At 35.0% G+C, this 13,313-nt stretch overlaps 1 pseudogene; it reads left to right on the top strand.

Moving 5' to 3' along the window:
• Window positions 1–1,874: 1,874 nt before the first annotated feature.
• LOC120142792 lies at window positions 1,875–11,321 on the top strand (annotated as a pseudogene).
• Window positions 11,322–13,313: the final 1,992 nt, after the last annotated feature.

Here is a 13,313-nt window from a genome sequence, read left to right as displayed (position 1 = left end):
CCATTGTTGGTGTTTCTGTGATTTTGACGTCACGATAAACCTTCACGTCTTGGGGACCAAATAAGACATAATGGCATGATGATGTTAGTTGAGCCACAGATAGCAAATTTTTCTTCATTCATGGGACATGGTAAACATCTTGGAGTTGCACCTGGTTAGTATTATATCGAGGAGTAACTATTGTCTTACCGATGTGAGTTATCGGTAACCTTGAGTTGTCAGCTGTCACCACCACACGACCTCCATTGTACTCAGACAGGTTTTGCAACTTCTGTTTGTCACCCGTCATATGATTTGAGCAGCCAGAATCTACGATCCAATCATTCTTGTAGTCAATCCGTTCTGGTGTTGTTACCGTGAGAGCTAATTCTTCTTCCTCCGTAGCAAATAACGCTTCAGCATCCCAACCATCTTCACTATTCTCCTTCGAACAAGAAGTAGCAGTATTACTTTCAACAGGCTTTTTCTTGGTCCAACAGTCTTTTGCCATGTGGCCCATCTTCCACAATTGTAACACTTGCCATCGAACTTTCTACTATTACCGCGATTCTTGGAAGCTCCCCCTGAATGAGGGCCTCCCTTTCCTTGGTAATTTTTCACCTTGTCACCATCATTTTTAGATCCATTGCCAGTATACCGCTGAAAAGTGCCTCTGCTTTTGCTGGTGTAGAGCGCTTTCTCTTCACCCTTCAACGAGACTCCTCCCATTTGCTTGGCCATGGCTTCTTGACCTGCAAGCAAATTTTCGAACTCAACAAGCGATGGTTGTGTCGGCCATCCCTGTACAGCGGCAACAAACCCTCGATATTCGGGTCTCAAACCATGGACAATTATTCTTTTTATCCTGGCTTCCCCAATAGCAGCTGTCGGATCTAATTCTGAAATTTCACGGCATATCGACTTCACCTTGTGAAAGTATTGGGCAATCGCCATGTCGCGTTGCGCCATTGATAGAAGTTCATTCTCGAGAAGTTGCAATTTTGTATCGTTCCTCTTCGAAAAGTGTGTAACAAAAGTGTCCCATGCTTCCTTTGGTGTTTTAGCATCCCGGATGTGCTCCAACATTTCTTCTTCAATTGTGGTCTTTAAAGCAAACATTGCTTTGCCTGCTTTAATTTTCCACTTTCGCAAGATTCCATTGGCATCTTCTGTCGCCGGTTGTGTAACTTCACCACCACCGACAACCTCCCAAAGGTCTTGACCTTGTAAGTATGACTCCATACATGTTGCCCACGTGTTGTAGTTTTTGTTGTTGAGCTTCTTGATTCCTCCAACTACTTGAAGATCACCCATCTTAACGGCAAGGCTTTGACTACACCGAACAAGCTTGAGTAATAAACGTGCAGAGTACTAAATTACTCTAAACACAAAGAAGCTCCACAAGGTTTGTAATAACCTCGACAATAACTCAAGAAATATTTTCTGATGTGGAAGATCAGTTAAAAACAGCAGCCACAGAGCATACTCAGAATTTCAAGAGATCTTAAAAAACGTGGCTCTGATACCAATTGTTGAATCAAAAATAGAGTAAAAACTCTAATTGATCCAAAAAAAACTCTCTTTAGAATAATCTCACAAAATTGCAAAAGGGAAGAACTCTTAAGAAAGCTTTCAAATGCTTATAATTAAGCTTTGATTGTTGGATGATAAAACTCAAATACAAGTAGGGTATTTAGGTTTACAAGAAACAATCTAAACCACTCATTAAAATAAACACTAAATAATCTAAACCATTGAAATTAAAACATGAGAAAAATACTTAATTTTCACCTAACTAAATTGATGTAAGCAATGACATCAAAACTAAATTGATGTAAGCAATGACATCAAATTAATTTAGGTGTGAACATATAGGCTAATATTGAATTTTCAACATGGAGAAACTGGCAATAAGAACAAGAGCAGGGCAGGCAAAAGTGTGTGGGACATTAATAGGAATAGGTGGATCAATGTTGTTCACATTTTACAAAGACGTACAGATACACATCTGGTCTACACGTTTAAACCTTCTGAAGCATCCCCAACCAATGGAAAGTCTGGCATCATCCGACATCGGCAAGTTTGTTCTAGGCTCATTTTTCGGTCTTTTGAGTTGAGTTTCATACTCTTTGTGGTTGATCACACAGGTAAAAACTTTCTTTCTTCCTTTCCATGACACAAACTTCATAGTACGTGTTTCAAATTTCATCAGGCAAAAATGAGTGTAAAATTCCCTTACCTTTATTCAAGCACTGCTTTGATGTGCGTAACGGGAGGGATGCAAGGAGCTTTGGTTGCACTTTGCACCGTGAGAGATTGGAGCCAATGGAGGCTTGGCTGGAATGTTAGGCTTTTAGCAGTTGCTTATGTGGTATGTTAACGGCTATCTGTTTTTTCTTTTCTGGTTTTTTAATGATGTTCTGCAAATTCTGGACATGTTGAAGATGTTTTGCAGGGAATCCTAGGATCTGCTTTGTTGGTGTTCTTGGTTTCATGGGCAGTTCGTTTGATGAGTCCTTTGTATGCATCTATTTCCAATCCCTTGGGGTTGTCTTTGTTGCCGTTCTTGGATCTTTGTTGCTCGATGAAAAGCTCTACTTAGGAAGGTATACCATTTCACTTTTACAAAATCATAGTGATTGATTGTGATACAAATATGTAAATAGAGGAGATAAAATGAGTCTGAATCTAAAGAATTGAGTTTAAAATATTCAAGTCCGATAAAAACTCGAACTCGAATTGCTCTAAGATTAAAATATATCAAGCCTAGAACAATTTGAACCCAAAAAAATTGATCTTGAATCCAAGATGGTCTAGTCTGGAAAAGATTTGAGCTATAGAAAACGTTGACCCTAAAGAGACCTTAACTCAAAAAAAAATTCAAACTTGAAATGATCCAAATTTAAAATGATCGTGACCTAAATATGAGTTCACCCGAGACCAACCGAAATCCTAATTGAATGCATGATAAACTAAACATTAAAAGGTTAATAAGACTTAACCCCGACCTAAAATGATTTGAACTCAAAAATACTAGAATTTGAGATAGTCTTAGGATTAGATGTATTGAACTTGAAAATTTTAGTAACTCGAAACCATTTGACTTAAAAAACTATAAAAGGTCTAAACATGAGAAAATTTTGAACCTAAAATTACCCGTACATGTACAACCCAAACTCAAAATTATATGACCTGAATCTGGAGTCAATTGTCATCTCTATGTGTAATGAGACTCACCCTCAAACCCGAATAACTTGAGTTTAATCTTAATTGCCTTTTTGTTCTTTTTGCTATGGAATTCAACAGTATCATAGGAGGATTGATGATCGTGTGTGGAGTATATGTGGTGCTATGGGGCAAAGCCAAAGAGATGAAGCAGAAAATTCAGTTAGTACCAGTGCCAACAGTTGATGTAGATTCACATGAACAACCAGAAGGAGATAAACCAAGTGAGATCAAGGAAACAGATGAAGAAGACATAGAAGCTCCCCATGCAATAGTTCTAGCTTGAAATGCCGTTTCCAGAGCTTCAAATTTTGGCCCATTAGCAGGTGCAGACATTGCAGAAGACACTCTTTTGAAGTTCATTGCTAGTTTTCTTGTCATTTACACACGGATAAAGAGTGATTCTTTTTTCAGTATCAAGGTCAGATTTTGTATACGCAAGAAACTGATGTATCACACTGTTATTATAGCCCTATATATATAGCTGCTAGCATATATTGTTTGTTGATAGAATTATTTCAATAAAAAAAGGTTTCTTTTTGCTGTTAAGTAGGGCTTGAGTGAATCACATGTTGACATGTGCTGAAACAACAACCCTGAATTTAAGTATAATAGGGGGACTAAAAGCATATTTTGACAAAGTAGGCGGCTGATAAGTATCAATGCCCACGGGCATGGCTGCTAGGGGAGCTGTTCATGGACATGGCAAATACGAAGTTTAATGCAAGTTAATGGGTGGTTTCAACAAGTTCCCTCTATATAAACAAATAAGTCATCATAACAAAGTGAAAAGAAAAGATGGGGATGAAGAAGTGATGATAGTTGCAGTTTTCATTTTCTGCATTATCAGTTCATAGATGGAAAGTGTCGAGCCACAGGTGGATTGCTTCGTGCTTGTGCTACTGGTTGCCCTCTAACCAACCGTAAGTACATAGAGAAAACCCCTTTTTTCTGGCTTATGAATTATGATTGTGTGTTTGATTTTGGTTGGTTGATTGCAGCAAGGCTTAGACAGCGTTGGGAATGCAAGTGCGAGATTCAATGCAGTCCAGGTAAGGCTGTCAATACGACCGTGTTTGTGTACCGTCTATTACTATTGTTAGCTCCTGGAAGATCAAATCTACATTCTACAAGTATCTTACGATATATTCTACTATGTGCAGATTCCATAGCAAATGGAATTTGGGTTAGCTGGAAGATCAAAATCTACATGATACATTCAAGTTCCATTACATTGCGTATGTAACTGTGTTCGTATCTTATCCAACATTTACAGTACAGACAGTAGAATAAGAAATGTTTGGAAGAATAAATGTACTGCTCTATTATTTGGAGAAAGTAAAGCTGAAATTATACAACAGTTGCTGAGCGAGATGAACTATCCTATGGACTTTTACAAAATAGCGCCTAGAATGAAAACCAACATTATAAGGTCCCTTACAGCACACACTCTCAAGCAAACAAAACCTTACATAATGTCTAAACTGACATTTGTTGTTTTGAACAAAGACTGGTGATGAATAGAACAGCCATCCACTGATTTTGTTCAATCTAAAGCCATAGTTCTGCAGAAGGATCTAGGATGGTGATTGTTGCTCAAGCACCTTCTGGAATGGACATCAGACGAAACCCTGAGGTGGACACGTCCACGTGCACATCCCCTTTCTCATCCACGACCTGCTACAACCACTGATTAGCCAAAATTGGTGACAGAATCATTTTACTTAACATCTTTAGGCTTGTCTTGAAAGTTGGGGAAAAAGTTGGGCCTTCTAGTCACTAAAACATCAAATTGACAAGAAAGCTTGGAAGCAAGACTTACTACGACCCTGGGAAAGCAATGGTCGATGGGTCATTACTGTTGTAATATCTGAGTCTTGTTGCATATTTCCACCACCATACCCTCTCACATGCCCTCGAGAACCACGTCCCCTCCCACGACCTCGATGTCTGGCTCCATAACTCTCCCACCATCATATCCTCCATTTCTGTTCTCTACCATGCCACCATTGCCATTGCCTGCACGGTAACATTCTCATCTACTAAGTGTTGGTCGATATGTGCTGAAATAAATTCAATCGTTGATAGATAAAACTATTTTTGGAAAGTCATCTATGTGCTACAAAACCAATCACCTATTTGTAACCAACAAACATAGCAGCAACCTTGCTGTCAACCTCTACTGCTCCCTTAACCATTTGCCACTAAAAAACGTATGATATTCAATTAACCTTCCTAAAAGGAGTCCTTTTACTCATCACCACAGTCGCATTGGAAAAGCAAAATGACAAAGCCTAAATTGTAAATGGATTTTAACTTTCGACGTGTACAAGTACTACAAAAGAAGGAAAATATCTTTCCTCAAACACCTTAATGCTTTATAGTACAAACAAGACATGATGATTGGCTACACCTCCACACTTTCCTTGACCATGTGCTTGACTCTGGATGTAAGGGTGGTCTTCAATTTACATGATATTAAAGTAAAAATATCAACTAATGCAAGACTCAACATAACCGAAATGTATAACATCAATGCTAGATAATTTTCTAACTCCTCATTGTCCCCAAAACTCAGCAATGGCTTCACTTGATCTGCTGGGATCGGAGGCTGATATCTGACATCAAAGTAACAGACACAAAAAGCATCATTGATATGATCTCGGTTATGTGTTTCGAATCATATATATGATTTCCCTTGGGTAGGTGGATAGCCTTTGCTTCAAATAATCTGTTTGCAAAATGGAGAGTGACAATTTCATCTCAAGATTGCAAAGAAACTTATCCTCGCAACTCAAAACATCAATTCCTTGTTTTTGAATCATCTCTCTGAAAAGTAAATCAAAGTTAGAAGTAAATAATTCATAACAAAGAAATGGAAAAAATCAACCATGGAGGAGGATGATGATTTTATCGGGCACCAGTTCCTTGGTGATAGAAAACTTCATTGGATCCTCCTTTGAAACATAATTAAAGCATGGACTATGTTCGATCATCTTTAGGATTGGCAATGTGTTTGAAATGTCTCTTAAAGTGATATTCTCATCATCTTGCAACAATGAAAATTCAAGAATAGAAGAAGAATGGTTAAGGTTGTTAGTGCAAAATGAAATTTGACACTCTCTTTTGCACAAACAATGTCTTTTTCAAACTCATCATTTCACTCTCATCTTTTTGAATTTCTTTTTTCAAAGTCACTCTTTTTCTCTTTCTCTTCGAAAATCTCCTCTTTCCTCTCTTTTTCAAAAATTCTTTTTCTCCGCTCTTAATGTCTTTTTCAACTCTTATGTCTCTTTCTTGTTGCAATATTTCCTTTTTCTAGTTGTTCTTCCAATTGTGTTTCTTTGAAAAAATTGTCAAAACACTCTTGAAGACGAACTAGACTTTCTGGATTAAAAGATGTAAAATTCCTTGGCTCACTTCGCGTTGAACTTTTGACATTGCTTATTGTTAGAAAATTGGGGTCCTCCTTGTAAGATCTTCTGCTATAATTGGGTGTAGAACTAAAAAAGGATCGAGAGTCGTTTATCCTTTTTAGTTGTGTTTTGGTCTTCGTTGGACGCGTTTTTGAATAAGAAGGTCGTTCTATCATTCGCTCCAATTTCTTTGAGATTAGGTCGAGATGCTTTTGAAACAAAATCCTTATCTCTCGTGTCATGGATTGCATTTGCAAGTTTGGTGCACCTCCATCATTTTGGTCATCACCTCCTGAAATATGAGAATTGTCTCTAGAAGTACGAGACATTATTAGTAATAAAAAATGTAAAATAGACCTCGCCAACACAAAACCTCACCAATACACTCCAAAGAAGAAAAACAATTAATGTCACTCCACTCGTGTTTCACTCGGGATGGCTTATTACCTTGATGTTCACTCTTGCCTTTTACCGCTCTTGCTTTCCTTTAAAGTTCTTGTGGAACTCCCTCGAGGATTTTACAAGGCATCTCGTAGACTTCGGCTGAAACAATTGTGGCTTGGTTGGAGAATAATTTGAGTAAAGAAATAAATGGCTACAAGAAAGAACGAAGATGAGAATATGTAATGAAATCGTAAAGATAATGAAAGAAATGATGAAACAAATACGAAATCTTCTTATTTATTTTTTTAAAGATGAAAAAGATTGCTCTCGCCCTCTTTAAAATTTTCTTTTCTTTTCTTTTTTTTTCGATTTTTTTCTGATTTTTTTAATTTTTTTACTAACCCGGGAGAGAGAAAATGATACGATACGCTTACTGAATCAACTAACTCTGATACCAAATGGTATGATCTCGATTACATGTTTCGAGTCATATACGAGTGTACCCGATCGTGATTCTAGTAAGAACTCCACAATACTTTGAATGTAATCTGAAATTCACAAACAACATAAAATAGAAATGGATAAATAAAATATGGAAGTGGAAAGATATGTTGAAATGGATTAGCAGCGTACGAAGGTTGATGCTTGTGCTTAAGGAAAATAAAGGATGAAAAAGGTTAGTGAAGATAGTAGGGAGTTGATGTAGTATGAAGAATCTCAAGGAATGGATTGTGACCCGTAGCAATATATAGTAAGAACAACAATATAATATGATAGAATCGAGGTGGAAGAGGATGGAACGTGACCCACTAGCTATAAGTGAGCTAGGAACCAACGTTATAATAAAATGAAATGGATGAAGGCTTCAAGACTGACAAGAAACCGATAGAGTTCTAATCCAAGAACTAAAATGAAAGAATCATTTCAAAGAGTTTATTATGCAAAAAGTTCTAAGTACAAATGCCATGGGGGGCACCTATTTATAATGTTGATAGGCACTATATGATATGAAGTTTTTACAATTAAAATAAAACATCACCTAATGCAATTGAATTCAATTAAATGACTTGTCATTCTTCTTATCCTTTGATGGCTGGACATATAGATTGAAAATGGATGAATTAAGCTTTAATTTGAGATAATTCTAGCCTTAAATTCATCCGAAAAGGAGGGATGACTCTTGGGCTGCCTTGTTTTGCTTGCAAAGGGAAGAAAATGGGTTAAATGAAGTCATAAGATGAATGTGAACATTCTACATGTCCAAATCAGCTTGTCTCTTCAAATTCTTTTCTAATTTTATCACTTAATTTGGTGATTAAATGAAATAAAATCAGCCTTCATTGCTTGTTCCCTTGAAGAATATGATCAGCCTTCAAAAGATGATAAAGGTCTTGAATGCTAAGTTTTGAATGATGGTTATTGCATGTCCCCTTGTTTGAACATGAATGGCCTTCAATGGGTGATGACATCAACCTTGAATGCCTTGAATTGGTGAATTAAGACGACCATGAATTGCTTATCTCTTGGTAGAAGATGAAAGGACTCTTCCTTGGCTCAAACTCATCCAAATCATCATTGTATAAAATTCCCGCAAATGAAAATTCCAATCTGCACTGTCTTCAATAAATCGATCATATCTCAATCTCTCAATATCGTATTGAGGTGATTCAAAAGGCGTTGGAAAGCTAAGAGATAGATGAATAATGTTCAATTGATTTCTAGACCCAAAAATATCTGTATCAAATCTAGATTAGAAGACATTCTGACTATCAAACTAGCAGAAGACATTCTGACTGAATTCTGTTCTGTTGAACGTTTAACTTCTCTCATGCACCTAGACACAAGGTGAACTTTATTCAATCTTTAATTGAAAACATGTATGAAACAATTAAGAGTTAGTTTAATAAATGAACTAGTTTGATGAATGAACTAGTTTAATTAATGAGCTAACTTTATTAAATGAACTAGATGCATAAATGAAGTAGCTTACTAAATAATCTAAATGCATAAATGAACAACTTCCCTAAATGAACTAGATGATTTAAATGCAATGTGTGCTTAAATGAACATCACACTTATTAAATGCAATGAATGTCATGCAACTAATAAAATTCATGCAATGAATGATATCATATGATAAGTAAATCCTAAGAGGTAAATACAAACATATGATAAAATATAGTGCATAAATGAGCAGGTATAGGATGTAGTAAGATAGAACTCCCTTTGAATCAGCCTTGGTGAACTTCAATGATTTAATCAGATCAAGACGAAAGTTAGGGCGGATTGGGATCACATCAAGCATGCCAAGAAATCATTAATAAAGAATACGATCCAGAACCCAATACTATTTTCAACATTGTAAACTTTTAAATACGGATAAAAAGATGTCACCTACCCTATTACAGATGAATTCCTTTTAGACAAATTAATCGTGATTATCGAAACACGACACCGGTTTTTGCGCGGGCACGAAAAATGTTTACTTGGTGGGAAAAAATGAATAAATAAATGATTTTGATTAAAAAAATGTTTTGGGAGTCGTCATTGACCTTTTTGGGTTAGGTAGCTCAAATACCTAAAAATAATCTTTTAAAATAGTTTTAAGAAAATAAAATTTAAAAGATAAACTGATCTGCATATAACCAAAAATTTTTAATAAAAAAAATCGTGGTCAGTTACGTTTAGGGAAGGATTAACACCTCTATAACGCCCAAAATTGGTACCCATTAATTATAAATTGTTTTTATTATTGAAAATTTAAGAATTCAAAAAAAATATTTAATTCATAATCCTGTGATTTCAAATTTATTAATTTTTATAAATAAATATTTTTAAGATATTTATTTACTTAGAAATATCAGAAAATGACTTCTAGTTGCTTTAAGACAGCCCCTTTCTTAATATTAAAAAAATAAATAAATAATAATAAAACATTTCTCTAAAAATAAAAGAAAATAGATTAATATATATAATTTATAAGAGTAGGATATTTATTAAAAATATCAGAAAATGACTTCTAGGTGCTTTAAAACAGCCCTTTTCTTAATATTAAAAATATATATTAAAATATGATTATTTTTCCTAAAAGTAATTTATATAAAATTAAATTTATAAATAGGATTAAAAAAATAAATAAATAAATATTATATATTATATATGTATTTATATGACTAAAATATATTTATATATTATATGACTACATAATAATATAATAATAAAATATAAAAATAAACATATAAATTAAAATATAACTAAACAGTGACTAAAATAAGTAAAATTAAAACTATAGTATTAAATATAAAAAGTAATAAAACTTATAAAATAAATGAAAGTATTAAAATTAGTGACTAAATTAGAACATATTAAAATAAAAAAATCCTAATTCATAATTAACTATTTAAAATTATAGTGGCTAAATATGCTATTTTACCAATTTATTAATTTAGGGACTAAAATAAACTTATATCAAATTTGAATATTAAATTAAAATAAATTAAAACATGTTGTTCGTGATTAAAATATTAATTAATAAGTTACAAGGGTTAAATCGGTTATTTTACCTATATATATATATATATATATGCTAAGGACTAAATTATAATAAATTAAAATTCGAATACCAAATTATAATAAAAAATATGATGTATGGATCAATTGAAAGTTTTTAAAGTTACAGTGGCTTCAGGAATAGTTTAACTGTGCACGAAATTACACAAATGTCCTCCCTTAAACGACGTCGTTTAAGAGAGGGTATCTATACCCTATTATAGCTGGCCTTTGGGTCATTTTCTCATTTTCCTCTTTTCTCTTCTCTCTCTAAAATCGATAGAGAGATTTCTCTCTCGCCTCTCTCTAAATTCCTCCAACCGGAGGAAGGCCGGCCGCCCGCCGACTGACAGTCGTCTGCCGCCGCCAAATCCACCGGTGGCCACCGCATCCGGTGTCCAGAAAATACTATTTGACACCAAAATATAGATCGGACTGTCCTAACGACGATTCCGATGTCCTTTTCCCTTAAAAAGCTCCCGATCGGAGCAAATCTATGAAAATACCTTCGGTTTTCGAAGGCTTTTGGTGGCGTGTGGAGGCACGTGTGAACTCTGGTGGCGGTTCTGCTTCCTCGGTAAGGCTTCTCTTAATTTTCGTTTCTATATTTTTGTGATTTTTGGTTGCTGGGTTGCTCGTTGCTTTCTGTTTGTGGTTCTCTTTGTAGGTTCCGTCGATGGCTTTATAGCTATCACCGGCGCTTGCTTTGGACTGGGTAAAAGGGCGAAGTTTGGTGAGTCACCAAACTTTAGTGGTGACTCACAGTAGCCTTTAACGTGGACGGTTGGCTTTGAGACTTCTGGAGGCTCTTGTTGGCGTCGTGGCAGTGTGTGGAGTGGCGTGGAACGACGTAGATCGGCTGCAACAGAGGTGGCAGCTGCGTGTCCCTAGGGTTATGATACCCTAGGGTTTGTTGCTGGGATCATCTAGACTGTTGGATCAATTCTAGATCCAATGGTGGATAAGCAAGGCGGCGACAACACTAGGATAGAAAACACTAGTTGGGTTTTAGGGTTTTTGATGGGTTTGGGCTGGTCTGTTTGGTTGTAAGTGGGCCTCGAGTTTGTAAAATGGACTTGTTTGTATTAATAATAATAGTAATAATAATAGTAATAAAAATAAATAATAATAATATAATAATAATAGTAATAAACAAATAAAATAATAATAATAAAAAACAAAAAGCGAAATGAAAAAAAAACTAATGTCTTCAGCTGCCCCTCTTTGCTCATTCTTGTGTTAACGAGAATAGGGCAAAGACTAAAAGACAATAAGTTTTTTTTTTCATTTGACTTCACTTGATTAGAATGGAAATGTTGAACAAGTTCTTCTTTGGGATTAGTTCTTCTCATTATGAACTTTTCCACTGGGATGACAATTTATCTTCTTCTGTGATGTAATCTAGCAAAAAGTTGAACAAATTATTCTCATTATGAACTTCTTCTTCTTTTCAGATGAGTTCTTCTCATTATGAACTCATTCTAGAAATGCTGATCTTTAAAAGAGGGGTTGTTAATTCAGCTTCATATGTGATGAATTAAGGCAAAGTTGAACAAATTCTTCTCATTATGAAATTCTTCTCCTTCTTAGATGAGTTCTTATCATTATGAACTCTTCCGGAAATATTGATGCTGATCTATTTCCTTCTGTGATAGAGTCATGCAAAAGGTTGAACAAGCTCTTCTCATTATGAACTTGTTCTTCCTCTTCAGATAAGTTCTTCTCATTATGAACTTTCTCTGGAAAAGTTGATGCTGATCTATCTCCTTCTGTGATAAAGTCATGCAAAAGGTTGAACAAGCTCTTCTCATTATGAACTTCTTCTTCCTCTTCAGATAAGTTCTTCTCATTATGAACATTCTCTGGAAAAGTTGATGCTGATCTATCTCCTTCTGTGATAGAGTCATGCAAAAGGTTGAACAAGATCTTCTCATTATGAACTTTTTCTTCCTCTTCAGACAAGTTCTTCTTATTATGAACTTTCTCTGGAAAAGTTTATGTTGATCTATCTCCTTCTGTGATATAGTCATGCAAAAGGTTGAACAAGCTCTTCTCATTATGAACTTCGTCTTCCTCTTCAGATAAGTTCTTCTCATTATGAACTTTCTCTGGAAAAGTTGATCCATCGAGTGATGAATTAAGAATCTTGTTGAAATCTTTGCTAATCTTTGAAATTCCTGTCAAATATTCAACATTGATAAAATGAATGAAAATACACCTATTTTTGCAAATGTCTAAGTATGATGCATGAATGTTAAGTTCATTTTATTTGATTTCAAAGTGGCGAACCCTGTCTTCTTTCACTTAGTCAAAATTATTTCAAACTGGAACTCTCGTCGTAGTTAGAACTATGACCCTGATGCCCCATTTGGTCTTTGATAAAACCAACTTTCTTTTTCTAAACTTTCGTAGAAATCCAATGCATCTTTCTTCTTTGAAAAGAGAATCTATCATCTTTAGAGAATGTAGATGTACATATGTCAAATTCAGTAGAGATAAATTAAGAGAGTAGTATGTTCTGATTTGACTCTTGAAACACAAGGAAGATTTATCCTAATTCCTTTCATGTCTCCACATCTAACTGGATCTTGAACAAAGCCAATCAGACCATATCATGTCGAGATGCTTAACAACAATATGTTGTTTAATCTTAGTTGGCTCCACTAGTTTCTTGTTGTTAAAATTTCAGCTTCCCTTATGTGAAAAGAAATCTTCATCATATCTCACTTCTAACCTTGGGGTTGAAGAAGATAAACTTCA

This window comes from Hibiscus syriacus, unplaced genomic scaffold (assembly GCF_006381635.1).
Source record: "Hibiscus syriacus cultivar Baekdansim isolate YM2019G1 unplaced genomic scaffold, ASM638163v2 tig00110831_pilon, whole genome shotgun sequence".
Lineage (NCBI taxonomy): Eukaryota > Viridiplantae > Streptophyta > Magnoliopsida > Malvales > Malvaceae > Hibiscus > Hibiscus syriacus.
Note: the sequence above shows the minus strand (reverse complement) of the source record. Positions and strands in the feature narration are given on the sequence as shown.